Source organism: Myotis davidii, unplaced genomic scaffold, assembly GCF_000327345.1.
Source record: "Myotis davidii unplaced genomic scaffold, ASM32734v1 scaffold758, whole genome shotgun sequence".
NCBI classification, from domain to species: Eukaryota; Metazoa; Chordata; class Mammalia; order Chiroptera; family Vespertilionidae; genus Myotis; species Myotis davidii.
The window spans coordinates 275,165-286,799 of record NW_006288951.1 but is presented as its reverse complement, the minus strand read 5'-3'; the positions used below and the strand labels follow the sequence as shown (position 1 = coordinate 286,799).

General features: G+C 45.9%; 1 protein-coding gene across 5 annotated transcripts in view; it reads left to right on the top strand.

The window, feature by feature from the left end:
* KCNIP3 (potassium voltage-gated channel interacting protein 3) overlaps positions 1–11,635 on the top strand; it is an 87,309-nt gene that overhangs the window by 67,657 nt on the left and 8,017 nt on the right. The gene's annotated exons all lie outside the window — the stretch shown is intronic.

Sequence of the window (11,635 nt, the reverse complement as noted above, 5' to 3'; positions counted from 1 at the left end):
GGCCTCCGCGGGAACGGAGCCGCGGTGCTTAAGGTGGGTGTGAGCGAGATGCCAGGTGGCACCGCGAGCCGCAGCCCTGGCCGTCTCAGTCCTGCCGGTCTGAGTCGTCCGCGGTGAGCACAGCGGCTTAGGCGGCCCGGTGGCCGGAGGTGCTGCAGGGTGAAGACTGAAGACCCTCCGCCCAGGGTGGAATATCAGGCCTCTGCCGTGCGTTCGGGGCTGTCCCTTTCGCCCCCGTCCAACATCAGGCAAAGCTCAGGCTCATGGGATCAGTAACCAAATCCTCAGGCGCCACATTTCTGTCCCAATAAAATATTAACGGAGGAGACAAACCTACTCTTAAATCAGACACTGCCGGCTCCCCAAGACCCCTGGCAGACGCCTGCTTCCCAACCCTTGGTGCCTTCCTACTACCGGCAGGCTGGGGGAGGAGCCCCTGCAAGGCACACCCATTCTGAAGGGGACCTTGACTCACCAGGGCTGTAACCTGCGCCCCCCCACCCCCCCAAGTACCAAAGAGGCAGTTGTATCCCTGGACTTCCGGGAGGGGCCAGCTGGTCCTGTTCATGTCCCCTGTGTTCCCCTGCTGTCCTCTCAGAAGAGGGTGGACATCCGCCTGCCTCAGCACTCTGCTGACCTTGCCAGGGTCCAGCTCCTGGGACAGACCCAGAGGCCCTGGGAGGGGAGGGAGGGAACCTGGCCCTGTCTCTGAACTGCCCGCAGCCCCCTGGGGATGCACCCCAACCCCTGCGAAGGGCTGCGGAGGGCAAAAAGGGCACAGGGCCAGGAAGCCAGGCTTGACCTCCATTCTGCCTTCTTTACCTGAAGTTCATGCCGGGTGCCCTTCAAAACCCATCCCGCTCCTTCACACCTTTTCTAGGTGAGTTCAGGAGGCCCAGGTAGAAGAAGCTTGCTCAGTTGGTTCTGAGAGCTATCACCTTACACTTTGCTCCTGGAGAGGAAACTTGTCCAAGCCAGGTCTGCACTTGGCTGGATGCTGGCCCTGGCAGGGTAATCTGCCTGGAGGAGCCTAGTGGGAGATGCAGGCACTTGGGCTGAGGTGGGGGGCTGAGCACTCCGCACTGCTGTAGAACCCCGCTTTTTGCCAGGCACTAGCATATCCCCTGTTCCCTATCCTTTCCCAAAGGATAGGTGTGGTAGGCGTGGGAGTCTCAACTCCCTCCACTGGGTGGACCACGAAGGCTGTGCTCACCGGGGGCTGCTCTGGCAGATGGGTGGCCTGGGACAGTCAGCGATGTGGGGGAAAGTGCTATGGGCATCTTGCTCACAGGTCTGGGTCGGACTGAAGTCAGCCATTGTGATTCCTAAGGAGAATGGATTTCTACACGAGGTGGAGAGTATGCACAAGGCTGCAGATGCTCTAGCCCAGTGGGCGGCCAACTCATTAGTCAACAGAGCCAAATATCAACAGTACGATGGAAATTTCTTTTGAGAGCCAAATTTTTTAAACTTAAACTATATAGGTAGGTACATTGTTATTAACTTAATTAGGGTACTCCTAAGGCTTAGGAAGAGCCACACTCAAGGGGCCAAAGAGCCGCATGTGGCTCGCGAGCCGCAGTTTGCCGACCACGGCTCTAGTCAATCCGCTAAAACACCCATCTCAGGCTCAAATGAGTTTCTCTTTCTGGTATATTTGCCCACTTGTTCCCCTGAAGTTCTGGAGTCTGGATGCTGTGGGAGGAGCACAGCACCCCAGAGTCAGCCAGGTCTGAGCCGGGAGTCTGTCACCCACACATACTGGCTGCAAATCTCGCTTAACCTTTCTGAGCCTCGGTTTGACGCTCTATAAAGTGGGGCCAATGATAATTCCTGCCCTGTGACGCTGTGGCTGACTTGTAACTTCAGTGGGGCTATCATGGCCCCAGAACTGTTTTGGTGTGTGATAAATGCACAAGCTTTGTGAACCCTTGCTGTCATCAGTAACGAGTCATACAGTGATGAGTTGTACTAACAGAAGGGATTCGCTGCTGAAAACATCCTCACTCAGACAGGCCCCTGCCTGCATCACCGGGAGAGGACTGTACGTTTCAGATGTTCCTTGTTGATGGGGAGGGGGGGCCTGGTAAGTGCCTGGAAGGGCCATCGGCCAGGCCGTGTCTAAGGGACTGTCAGATGGGCTGTGAGGAGCCCTAGGCCTTGGGCTCCAGCCTGGATGTGGGCTGGCATGAAGGGAAGGGAGCTGGTGCCCAAGTTCTCTCCAAGCCTGTGTATGTGCGCGTACACACACACACACACACACACACACACACACACAGTGGGATGTGTCTCTTGTCCTCTCTGAGCTTCCGTAGTGCTCATCTGAAAGAGACCAGAGTTATGAGGCCCCTGGGGATTGTTAGGAACTAATGGATCCGGGTTGTAGGGATGCGGGTTTCTAGAAATAGATGCAGAAGTCAACAGGCCATCCTCTCTCTGCCCTGGTCCCCTGTCAGGCTCTGTCTCTGGTGACCCTGTCAAGGGAGTTCCAGCCCGGTGTGCTCACCGGCTTACTGGGTGACTTCGGTGTATTGAAATTTCCACATCTGTGGAATGAGGATAGTAATAGACTACTTCCCCCATCCACTTCAGAGAGGTGAGTGAACAACAGCACTTGGCAAAATTAAAAGTGGAACTCGGCGCTAAGACCCTCCGAGGGATGGGGCGCACCTAGGATGGCCAGCCTTGTTCTCAAGACCAACAGGCCCTAACTCCAGACCTGGTGTCCACACCGGGGGCCCAAGGCTGACTCCGGCTGCTTCTTACCTCAGTTCAGGCTTGCTAAGTTCTAGACTAGTAGCTCTCGGCCGAGGGCAGTTTGGCCCTCAGTGGACATTTGGTAACGTCTGGAGGCTCATTTGTGAGGCTGGAGTGTAGATGGTGAAGAGAAGAGGAGGGAAGGGGAGCATGGGGCATCTCACAACAGACCTGTGCATGGCCTGGCCCACCACCACTGTTCTTCCAGCCCCACCCTCTATAGCTGCCTTCTTCCCACAGCACCCATGGGGGCCTGGCCTTGCCAAGGTGACCTGTGGCTACTCTTGGCTTGGGCCACTGTTATTCCACCTACCCCTTCCTTGCTCACCTCCCCCCCAGCACCCTCTCCTACCAATGTTGGATTTGCTCAGGGCGTCCTGAGACACACAGTCCCTGGCAGGGGCCGCCTCTCTTGGTACACTGCAAGCCCGTCAGTGTACTTTGACCCCTGGGCAGAGTTTCCAGATTTGGGGTGCTGACGACAACGGCTAGCCAGCATCTAGTGAGTGCTCTCTCGGGCACTTTGTGCATATCATAATTCTGTCCTCATTTTAGGCTCATTTTATAGGTGAGGAGACTGAGGCTCAGGGAGAGGAACTGACCTGCCCAAGGATACCCAGTCAGAAGTGGGCAGAGCCAGGGCCTTTCTGAATGTTGGCACATTGCGTGCATGTGTCTAATTCTGCGGGGCTGTGGCGACCGTGTGTGTCCCAGCCTCTTACCGCACAGGTGTCAGGAGCTCAAAGTGGAAGCAGCTGCCTGGGCCCAAATCTACAGTGGGAAGAGTCCCGCTCACAAGCCTTGTGAGGGCCGACTGTGCAAATGTGAGCAACGCCCAGGTAGCAGAGGGCGGCAAGAGGGAGCGCATTGTAAGTGTCAGCTCCCATCGCTTCTGGCAGAAAGAACCTGGCCCAGACGACCCCCAGTGTCACGCTCCACTGACTGTGCCTGAGGTTGGTGGGTAGGGAGGATGCACTTGACAGGCTGCCCAGTAAGACTTCATGTGGAATTCCTGACTAAGCTTCATAGAAACCACTGACCGTGTCCAGATAAGCAACAGTTGAGCCAGAGACTAGGGGAGGGAGGGCCTTGCTCAAGCCCCTGGCCTATAGCAACATCAAGCCTGGGGCTCCGGCCCACTTCCCTGTCCAGCAGAAGCCAGAAACCACCCCGCAAAGCCCGCCTCTCTCTTCCCTCCCCCCGGAGCCAGCCCAGCAGGCAGTATCCTGGGCCGGTGGGGACCAGGTGCCCGCCTGGCTCTTACAGAGGACATAGTGAAGGGTGCGCACTGTGGTAAAGAGCCTGCCTAGTGCATCCTCCTTGCCCACTAGCTTCCAGCACACAGTCAGTGGTGTGTGACTCTGCGGTCACTTGGGCCAGGTCATTTCTGCCAGAAGCGACGGAGCTAACACGACCTGCTCCCTCGGAGTGGGCACCGCCTTCTGAGCGTTGCATCTTAGCGCAGTGGTCTCCCTCTCCGATGATTCTGTTTTAGACCTTTTGTCGGCTGTGAGCACTGGACATTGTCATCTCCTGTCCTGTGAGTGTCTTTAACTGGCCTTTGTTGAACAGAAATCCTTAATTTTAATGGGATTGGATTTTTCCATTTTTTCCTTTATGGTTTGAGCTTTTGAAGTTTTCAGAAGTCTTTCCGTACCATTTAGTTAGCAAGATACATTTTCTTTGAATTCTGCAGCTCACCTTTCATATTGGGGCTTAGTTCAGGTGGAGCCCACTGTTGCATGTGGCATAAAGGGATCCACATTCATTTTCTGTATGTGGGGAGCCAGCTCCCTCAACTCCATCGACTACACAATCTGACCTCTCCTCAGGCTTCTGCGAAGCCCCCTCTATACCTCTTTTTTTTTTAGCTCCCTGGTCTGCTTGCGGGTTTGTTTGTTCTTGTAACAACCACATAATTTTTAATGCAGTGACTGCACAGTATGTAGTAGTATCTGATAGGGAAAGCTCCCTCTGTACTCCTCTTTTCCAGAATTTAATGGACTTTTTATTCCTCGTTCTACATTTCAGAGTAAATTTATCAAGGTCCTCAGAAAGGCCAACTAGATTTTTGATTAAGAGTGCACTGAATTTACAGAGTACTTTGGGAAGAGATGACATCTTTATAATATTATATGGTCCCATCTAAAATGGAATGTCTCATGTATTCAGATGTCTGTCTTACAGAGATCCTTTGAGTTTTGATTAATGCGTAGGTACTTTTTAGGTTTTATTGAAATTACGAATGTTACCTTTTTAATAATATTTTCTAGGTGGTTATTACTGGCATAGAAAGTTGTTATTGGTTTTTATAAAATTAATTTTGCAGCTGGCAACCTTACAAATCCTCATGTATGTTGATTCTTTTGGTCCCTGGGGATGGCATTATTGACAAGTAATGTTAGTTCTGTCCTTGACTTCCTAACGCTCACATCATTTATTTCTTTTTTGAAATTTTTGTAGAGCGTTGGTAGGACATCAGTTAGTGATGATTAAGGCCAACCTTGTGATTGTGGCCCAGATATTAAAGAGAATGTGTCTTTATCTTTGCCATTAAATCTAATATTTTCTGTAAATATGCGATTTGCAAATGTAAGCTGCATCGAGTTAAGACAGTTCTCTTGAATTCCTAGTTTGCTAAGAGTTTTTGTTTGCTTTAATTATAAATAGATGCCGATATTTATCAGTGCCTTTTTTGGATTTTCAATGATTTCCCCTCCTTATTCTCTTAAAATCTATTTGATCAGGTTGCATTTTTACTTTTTGAAAATACTGTTGGATGAAGTTGGCTAACATTTGATTTCATCTTTGCTCAGAAGTGAAATGAGCATATAAATTTTTTGTTTTTTTCAGCTTTATTGAGATATAATTGACAGATAACATTGTGTAAATTTAAAGTGTACTTGTATGCATAGATGCATAACCTATGGACACAGACAATACGGTGCTAAAGACCTGGGGTGGGGGCGGGGGGTGAACTGAAGGGATTAATGGGGGGGAGAGAACATATGTAATACTTTCAACAATAAAGATTTATTTTTTTAAAGAAAAAGAAAATAATGCGATAATTAATAAAGAGTAGGTCTATGATTAATACAATAATAAGTAAATAAATAATAATACAAAAATAAACTGTGTTTCATGAACTCACAACTGAAAACCTATTTTTTGCCCACCCCTGGATATATTTATCCAGGATTTTTATTTTTTGGCCTTTGAGGAAGAGGATTAGGTTGTTTAGACTCTTTAGTTCATGGGACAGTGTCAGTCTTGACTCATTTAAAACCTCTCTCATTTTATTTTTCCCTTTCCCTTTTATTCCCCCATTTCTTCCTTCCCTGGAGCTGTTATTCTAATTTTTATTTTTTATAATTTGCATGGTGTAGTGCCATTTGCCTGCTTGGGTGCCTAGGCCTATGAGTTTTTTGTTTGTTTGTTTTTGTTTTTTGTTTTGTTTAACAGCACAGGTTTATTTTCTCACGCACATGGAGACTAGAAATCAGAGATCAAGATGCCATCAGGTTTGGTTCCTCTGAGGCTCTCTCCCTGGCTTGCAGATGGCCGCCTTCTCACTGTGTCCTTGTGTGGGCTTTCCTCTGTGCATGCATGTGTCTGGTGTCTCCTAGTTCTGTGAATTTTGGCAAATGCATAGTCATGTTACCACTACCACTATCAAGCTATAGAACAGTGGTTCTCAACCTGTGGGTCGCGACCGCTTTGGGGATCGAACGACCCTTTCACAGGGGTCGCCTAAGACCATCGGAAAACACATATATAATTACATATTGTTTTTGTGATTAATCACTATGCTTTAATTATGTTCAATTTGTAATAATGAAAATACATCCTGCATACCAGATATTTACATTACGATTCATAACAGTATCAAAATTACAGTTATGAAGTAGCAACGAAAATAATTTTATGGTTGGGGGTCACCACAACATGAGGAACTGTATTAAAGGGTCGCGTCATTAGGAAGGTTGAGAATTACTGCTATAGAACAAGCCCATCACCATAAACAATTCCCTCATCTTGTAGTCAGCCCATCCCTTGCCCCCAGCCCCTGATATATTCTCCGTCCCTATAATTTCTATAATTTTGTATTTTCCAAAATGTCGTATGATTGGCATCTTACATTAGGTAGCCTCTTGAGTCTGATTCTTTAACTTACCAATGCATTTGCAATTCGTCCCTGTTGTGTGGCTATCCATAGTTTGTTCACATTCATTGCCGAGGAGTATTCCACTGTGTGGATGTGACACGGTTCAGTTATCCATTCACTGTTCCGAGGGCATTTTTGGGTTGTCTTCAGCTATTGACGATTGTGAATAAAGTTGCTCTAGATATTACATAAGTTATTGTGTAAATATGATAGGTTTCATTTCATTTGGGTAAATAAGCAGCAGTGGGATTTCTGGGTCATGTGGTACGTGTATGTTTATAAGAAACTGCCACACTGATTTCCAGAAGGTCAGCACCATTGTCATGCCTGCCAACAAAGTATAATAGTTCCCATTCCTCCGCTCCTTAATCTATGAACATCCTCCCTTGACGTTGTCAGTATTTGTTAGTTAAGTAATCCTAATAGGTGTGTAGTTAAATATCCTTATGGTTTTAATTTGGATTTCCCTCATTGCAAATGATGTTAAATATCTTTATTTGTACTTACTTGTCATCTATAGATCCTCTTGGGTGAAGTGTTTGATCAAGTCCTTTGCCCATTTATTAATTCTGCTGGGTTTTAAGAGTTGTTTCTAAATTCTGTCAGATATGTGATTTGCAAATATTTTTCCAGTCTGTAGTTTATCTTTTTATGTAGCAGTCTGTCTTATGGAGCAAAAATTTTACATTGTCATGAAAAAGTGCAGTTTATCAAATTTTTCTTTTATGATTTTGCTGTTGATGTCATGTCTAAGAACTCTTTGCCTAAACTCAGGCCATAAAGATTTTCTTCCACTTTATTTTTCCAGAAGTGTTATCGTTATATGTCTTACATTTAAATCTGTGCTCCATTTGAGTTAATTTTTGTATATGATACGAGTGGCCTGGTGCACGAAATTCGTGCACAGGGAGGTGTCCCTCAGCCTGGCCTGCACCCTCTCCAAGCTGCGACATCCCTCTTGCAATCTGGGACTGCTGGCTCCTAACTGCTCACCTGCATGCCTGCCTGCCTGATTGCCCCTAACCACTCTGCCTGTCGGCCTGTTCGCCCTCCTGGCCTGATCACCCCTAACCACCTCTGGCACAGTCTCACCACCATGGTTTTGTCTGGAAGGTCTCCTGGTCTAATTAGCATATTACCCTTTTATTAGTATAGATAATGTTTAGTCAAAGTCCATTTTTTGGTAATGGATGTCTAATTTTCTAGTACCATCTATTAAAAAAATTATTCTTTCTCCACTGGACATTTGTCAAAAATCTGTTATTTGTTTCATTGCATTGATCTGTGTGTCTATTGCTCCTCAAACACCTAACAGTTTTGGTTATTGTAGCTGTACAATAACTCTTAAAATCAGATAGACTGATTTCCCTCACATGATTCTTTTTCAAAACTGTTTTAGCTACTCTGTTCCTTTGCCCTGCCATATAAATTTTAGAATTATTGTGTGTACATCTACAAAAAATTTTCCCAGGATTTTTATTGGAATTCTGTTAAATCCTTCAATTTTGGAAATAATTGACATCTTTATGATATTGGGTCTTTCAATCTATGAACATGGTTGTCTCTTCCGTTATTGCAGTCTTCTGTGGTTCCTTTCATCGGCATTTCGTAGTGTTCAGCATTCAGATTATGTGCATGTTTTGTTAGATTTATATCTATGTATTTCATTTGTGGGGCAAGCGATTGCAAATAGTATTGTTTTTAAATTTTTGTTTCCAATTGTAAATTGCTGGTCTATAGAAATGTTACTGATTTGTGTGTTAACGTTGTCTCTTGTGACCTTGCTAAGCTCACTTATTAGAGGGGGGCGGGGTTTGTATGTTATTTGGGATTAGTTACATAAATAATCATGTCATCTGCAAATAAGGATAGCTATTTTCTTTCTAATCTAATTCTTCCTCTCTTCTTTTCCTTTTTCTTTTCTTCCTCCTCCCCCACCCAACGCCTTTTTGCATTGCTTAGGACTTTCATCATGATGTTGAATAGGAGAGGAGAGAGCAGATTTTCTTGCCTAGTCTTAGCCTTAGAGGGGAGCTTACTTATTTAGAAACATTCCTCTTTTCTAAAATAGGTATTTAATGCTTTAAATTTCACTCTAAGTAATTTACCTGCTTGCCACAAATGTTGATGTTATCTTTTCAAAAATTCAATTCAAAATATTTCCTCTTATAACTGCCTCTTATTTTCTTGCTGATCTTGATTTTTTATTTGATACCATTTTCCTTCATCCTGAAGTACTTCCTTTAGCATTTCTTGTAATGCAATTCTGCTGGCAAAATAATCCCTAGCATTCATTTACTGCAAGCATGTCAAACTCCCAGCCCGCAGGCCGCATGCGCCTACAACGGATATTTGTGTGGCCCAGCCAATATAATGGTATGTAAGAAATGTTTTAATAAAAATTTCATAACTTAATTTTTATCCTGTTATACATAATTATTAATAACGAACTACAACGTTCGCTAATGACTGATTAGTATAATCATGTTGCATTCATTTCCCTTACACGCAGGCGCACCATTTCTCTCCACTAATACCAGCAGCAAATATTCTCAAAAAACTCGTTAGTCGGGACATTCGTAAGTCAAGGCCTCACTGTATTTGCATTATACTTATTAATTTGTGCAGTTATTCAGTGTCTGGTAAGTTAATGTTCAAGAAAAAATATTAATTTTTATTAAAATGTTCTATTTTATGTTAACGATGTCTCATTTATTTCAGCCCTTTGTATTCAGCATGTCTCTATCGAAATAAACCTACATTTCTACGGAAATTGAAGCTTTTGTTTTTTTGCAGCCCACATACACTTACACTGTGTTTATTTGGCCTGTGTTAGCCTTTGAGTTTGACATGCTTGATTTTCTGGAAAATGTCTTTCACATTGTTTTTTGAAGGATATTATCAATGGATACAAAATTCTAGGTTAGCAGATTTTTCCTTTCATCAATATGAAGTGTTGCTCCATTGTCTCTTGGTCTACATAATTTCTTGTGAGAGGTTAGGTGTTTTCTTATTGTTCTTCTTTTGTAGAGTCTCCCTTTCCCCACTAGATAGATACTTTTAAGATTGCCTCTTTATTTTTGGTTTTCTTCAGCTTGAACATGCTGTTCCTACATGTGTTTGTCTTTTTATTTTTCCTTCTTGGGGTTCACTGAGCTTCTTGGATCTGTGTATTGGGGTGTACCTCCAATCCACTGCACAGTGCTTCCTGGTATGCATCCCTCATATTGTGGTTCCCCATCCTGTCTTTGACAAACTCTTGGGATGCCTCCAGCTCCCCTTTAAAAAATGCAATTGCCATGAGCATCCTTCTACAGGTTCCCTTAGCTGGGCAAGATTTTATTTGGGATGTTAGAACCCAGAGTAGAATTGCTGGCTTGCAAGGTTTGCCTATGCTAAACTTGACTGAGGATTGCCAGATGTCCATATGATGATAGGATGATCCTCAAGTGAGGAAAGAATAATGGTGAGGAGAGAGGAAAGAGAGGGGAGAATTTCTGGAGCCTCATGCTTGAGTAGGTGAGAAGGGCTGGTACCCACAGTGTAAGTGGAGGAGTTAGCCAAGAACAGGGACAGTTCATCCCCAGAGAAAGAGGAAAAGTGGAGGTCTGGGCCAGATGCACGTAGATGGGTCGGTGTTGTGGCAGAAAATTTTCTTCTGTGGCTTCTATTTTCTTGGTGATACAGGAAGCAGCCTGAGGGGCAGGATGGGGAGGAGGTACTGGCAGTTCAAAGAGAGGAGGTATGAAACAGCTGTCTTGGAGACTGGGAGTGTGCATGACCAGGGCAACAGAGTCCACCTGCCGGGCAGTGTGCAGGCTGCTCATGGGTCAGTGAGAATGGGCAGTGCTTCTGGGAGAGGTCGGGCATGGAGCAGGTCCAGCAAAGGGTTCTAAAGGCTCAGGTTAGCAGTACTCCATGCCTGGCACTGTTCTGGGCTCTGTGGGCACAGGGTGGGCAGTGCAAAGGGGCTAGAGATCACCACAGACTCATCATTCTGTGGGGTGCCTGGGGAGGCGGGGTAGTGACAGTGTGGTGGAAGGTCTGTAATTATGTGCTCAGGTTGCTCAGCAGGTGTAGGCACTCAGCGCTTCTCTGCCTATAGCTCTGTTTTGTGTTATAAAAGTAATGCACGCCACATCAAGAAAATTTAGGAAAAGGTAAAAAAAAAAAGATAAGTAAAAGAGTAGATCATCTGAAATCCATGCTCTCCCCACCCTGCTGAGAGGCAGCTACGATAGTTAACATTTGGATGTCTTGTTGTTAAAGAAAAGGGCTGTCCCTGCCCAATGGGCCTTTGAGATTTGACCTCATGTCCAAATGTGAGTAAGTCCCCCCACCAAATGTAGCCAAGCAACAGTGTGGTAGGCTGAATGGGCCATGGGGGTCCTCTCCCCATTCCTGGCAGAAGTCAGGGAGGCCTGCATGGAGGGGGTGGCCATGAATTGGGTCTTGAAGGTTGAGGGTCCCTCAAGCCTGTCTTGCTGTCTTTATCCTTCCTGTCTCCCCTTGTTCAGTGTCTTCTAAGGGCAGACCTAGCTCCCAGCCCCTGTCCTACTGTGTGGCGAATAGGGTGGTCCTGCTGCAGGAGAGATGAGTAGGGACGGCCCACTCTGTGAGGACAGGGAGGCAGAGTGGCCTGAGCATGCTGCTCCACGACAGCCCCTCCATTTGTGCAGTGAGAGCCTGTGTGGCCATACACAACAGTCTGCG